Source organism: Balaenoptera ricei, chromosome 1 (genome assembly GCF_028023285.1).
Source record: "Balaenoptera ricei isolate mBalRic1 chromosome 1, mBalRic1.hap2, whole genome shotgun sequence".
Taxonomy (NCBI): Eukaryota; Metazoa; Chordata; class Mammalia; order Artiodactyla; family Balaenopteridae; genus Balaenoptera; species Balaenoptera ricei.
This window is the reverse complement of record NC_082639.1, coordinates 47686547-47690829: the sequence shown is the minus strand read 5'-3', so window position 1 is coordinate 47690829 and position 4283 is coordinate 47686547.

The window sequence follows — 4283 nt, the reverse complement described above, 5'->3', positions numbered from 1 at the left end:
CATTTACTGAGTGCTATAATGTGCTGGGCCCTTATCTCATTCATCTGCAAGGTGGGTATGATGTCCGTTTTGTAAAATGGAGAAAATAGTGGCTTAGAGAAGACGAATGGCTGCCCTGAGGTCACACAGCTTGTGTGTTGGGACTGGGGTCTCACCCCAGGGTTCTCTCATTCCAGCGTCCAGTGGAAACACGGCCAGCACATGCTGTCTCTCTTGCAATAGGCATGCATTCACCTCACAAGGCTGATGTAAACTGAAGCACTTCACAAACATTAGTGCATTGAACTCATTGTGATGTCCTAAATTTACCTCCTTCAAACCCCCTGGGGGAGGGAAGGAGCCAGTTTGGTAATTGGCCTGGTAATTAAATGTACCTCCTTCAAACCCCCTGGGGGAGGAAAGGAGACAGTTTGGTAATTGGCCTGGTAATTCTGAGTAAACAGCTTAAGTAAGGGCTGAGAGAGACAAGTTATTTCCTGAGCTATTTTTTTCTTTATTTCTACAAGTAAGTTTTCGGAGGATATCTACAACTGTTTAGAATTTTGAGAATCGTATAAAACACTTATAGTAAAGATTTACTCTGGGCATGCTGAGCGGACCCTACAAGGTATGATGGAAAGAAGCAGGATTCAGGCTAGACGGGTGGGGTTTCCAGCCTGCTTCTGGCTGTTGCTGGCCCCACTATGTAACGTGGAGCTGGTCCCGTCTCCTTGATGACCTCGGTTTCCCCACGGGTTCAACACGGGCTTTGGATAAAGACATGCCCATCCTACAGCTTTTCATCTGTAGAATAGCTGTGGGGTAAGGGTGATTAGGAGCTGCTGGTAACCCCGGGCTAACCAAGTGTTATCCGTGAGCGTCTCAGGAAGAAAAGAAAATATCTTCCATTGGCTGTAGGGCAACCTTCTTGTGGGCTGAGGAGGAGCTGAGGAATGGGACCCTAGGGGTTTTCCTGCTTCTGGGAATATTTGGCTTTGGTTATTCCCCAGCCAAAAACTTCATGACCCCTGCAAGGAGTCACTTGGAGTACCTGACCAAGCTCCAGTTTGAATGTGAGGAATATAGGTCATTAGCAAGAGGCTTTAATGTCCCGTAAACTGGCTTCCTGGAGGGGAGAGCTCACCACAGCATAATCAAGCTGTTACGCAGAAGCTCAGCCTATTTCCAGCCAGGGGCACACAGAGGTTCTGGAGGAGGGGCAGTGCCAGGAGGCGGGAGGAGCACTGGACTGGGGGTCAGGGGCTGTAGTCCAGGCTCTGCCACTGAACTGGGCAAGTCACTCCCTCTCCTTGGGGCTCATTTTCTTCATTTTCAAGATGAGAGGTGGTTATGGGTGTGCTTTGGGACTTTCCAGCTCAGACAAAAACCACACGAGGAAATGAAGTGAACAGATTATGGCGCCACCTTGCCTGAGTTCTGTGGCAGCCTTGCTACTCACTGTCTTTGTGTCCTTAGGTCATTTATTTAAACTTGCTGTGCCTCAGTTTTCTCATCTGTAAAATGGGAATACTCAGCGTTCACACCCCATGGAGTTTTGTGATGATTCAAGGTAAAGTCCTTCAGGTAGTGCCTGGATAAAGTAAGCACCCTCCACGTATAAACCCTCACAGTGATCATCACCCACTCCATAGCAGGCGGCACCCTCTGTTTGGGGACTTGGGGGAGCAGACCTTCTGGGGTTGGGACCTCAGGCCTGCAAAGCTCTGGCAATGCATGAGGCTTCCTGTGGCAGTGGGAAGATGCCTTTATACTCAACTCTGTCTACTGGGGACTCTACGGGGGAGGACGCCCCTCAGCAAGGAAACCCCTGGGAGGTCAACATGTAAGACTTGGAGGTCTCCTGCCAGGAAGAGGGGAGGGCAAGAGAAAGGAGAGAGAGAGGAGGTGGAAAGATAGGACCAGGCCGACTTGGGTTCAAGTCCTGGCTATGCAGTGTCCTTGCTGTGGGAGCCTTGAACGAGTCTCTGGATTCATCTGAACTTCACGTTGCACTTCTGTAAGATGAGAGCACGGTGCCCAGGCTGCAGATCTGTGCAATGTGTGAAAGAAACAGCAGGGTGAGAACATCTTGCCTGGTGGCAGCTACACCAGGGATGCTCAACAGGTATCAGTCGAATGTGAATCAGAGGCATGGAGGACGCAGCCTGTGACTGCACCAGGGTGCTCGGAGAGGAGGTGGTGGTGTGTGCATGTGTGCATGTGCCTGTGCAGGTGTGGCACAGTGGAGGTGGGGGGAGGGAGAGGAAAGGTCTGCCTCTTACCTTATGACCTGTCCAGGTCTCTTTATCCTAAACACCCCTGCCGTGGTTCCTGGCCACACGCCTCCCACCGAACACTGGCTGCAGCCTCTTAACTGGCCTCTCTGCCTCTGGTCTCACACGCTGCATATTCTCCTTCACCTTGTGATCAGAGTCATCATTCCAAAATGGAGATCTAGTGTCACTCCTTGGTTCCTCGCTGTCCTCAGGATAAGTAACAAAGCCCTGGGCCAGGATGTCTTCTGATTGTCCCCTGCAAGGCCACCATCCTCCCTTCTCCTCCTAGGACCCTGACACCCAATGGGTCCACCATGTTCATGTTCCTAGCTGGGTTCAGCCAATGAAGCCCCGGGAGATGGGAGGGAAGGAGGAGAGCGGTCAGAGCACCGACCTCCTGCTTCCCTCCTGCAGGTTCCCGGGAGAGGTTTGTTTCCCTCTGCCAAAGGCCACAGCTCCTGTCACTGTCTTCCCTGTACCCTGCCTGCTCTGGCCCCCTCAGGCTTCAGGGTGGCACCGGCTACTAGCCCATGAGCACTGCAGCATCCATTATCAATTTTCCTGCTCCCTGGCCACACTTTGTGTAAAGTTTCTTACACTTTTCTTAAGTCACTCAAGTGAATGTGCTGTCTCTTTCCTGCTGTGACCCTGCCTGATACATACTGCTTACAAGGCCCTATATGCTCTGCCCCAGCTGGTCTCACCCCTGCACCCGATGTGTCCACTTCTCCCTATTAGTCACACTGACCAGCCTCTTTCTCACCCCAGAGCTTTTCCACAGTTGGAGTTTCCACCAGGATCACTTTGTTACTCTGTACCTGCTTCCTCCAGGAAGCCCTCCTTGATACCCCCAGGCTCAGTCGGAGCCCCTCCTCTAGCTCCACAGGTCCGTTTGTACTCCCCACATCACCACAGCATGAATCATGATACTGCAGTTGCCTGCTTACCTGTCTTTCTTTCCTACCGGATGTGGTAGGTAGATACGTGGACCCCATATCTTGCTGGTGGAGAGTAAGTAGAGGTTAAGGGCACAGACTCTGGAGCTGTCCCTCCTGGGTTCATTTCCAGCTCTCCACTTCTCAGCTGTGTCTGTGGAGCCTTAAGCAAGTCACTTAACCTCTGAACAGTTACCCCATCTGTAAAATGGGGATATAGAAAATATTTACCTTTAGGGTTGTTGTGAGGATTACATTAGTTAATATATGTAAAACTGAGTATTTTTGTAAGTCCGTATATTAACTAAGTCTGTATATATATAACTGTTAATATTAACTCATATATGTCATACTTAGTTTTACATAAGTTAACTTAGTTAATATAAGGAACCTAATGTATGGAGTTATTAACTAATTTGGTTAATAACTGGTACCCAGAAAACATTAGGTTTTTAAAAAAAATTTTTTGGCCATGCCGTGCAGCATGTGGGATCTCAGGTCCCCGACCAGGGATCGAACCCACACCCCCTGCAGTGGAAATGTGGAGTGTTAACCACCGGACCGCCAGGGACGTCCCAACATTAGGTATTATGGTCAGCTGGTGACACAAAGTGTATGCTCACTGACGATAAATGGATTCTATGTGACAGGTGTGTCATTGCACAATACTGTACTTTCCCGTTTAGTTTTTACGGCAGGCTTGGGAGGAAGAGAGTCTAGAAATTCTTTTTTTTTTTTTAAACATCTTTATTGGAATATAATTGCTTTACAATGGTGTGTTAATTTCTGCTTTATAACAAAGTGAATCAGCTATACATATACATATGTTCCCATATCTCTTCCCTCTTGCATCTCCCTCCCACCCTCCCTATCCCACCCCTCTAGGTGGTCACAGAGCACTGAGCTGATCTCCCTGTGCTATGCGGCTGCTTCCCACTAGCTATCTATTTTACATTTGGTAGTGTATATATGTCCATGCCACTCTCTCACTCTGTCCCAGCTTACCCTTCCCCCTCCCCGTGTCCTTAAGTCCATTCTCTACGTCTGTGTCTTTATTTCTGTCCTGCCCCTAGGTTCTTCAGAACCATTTTTT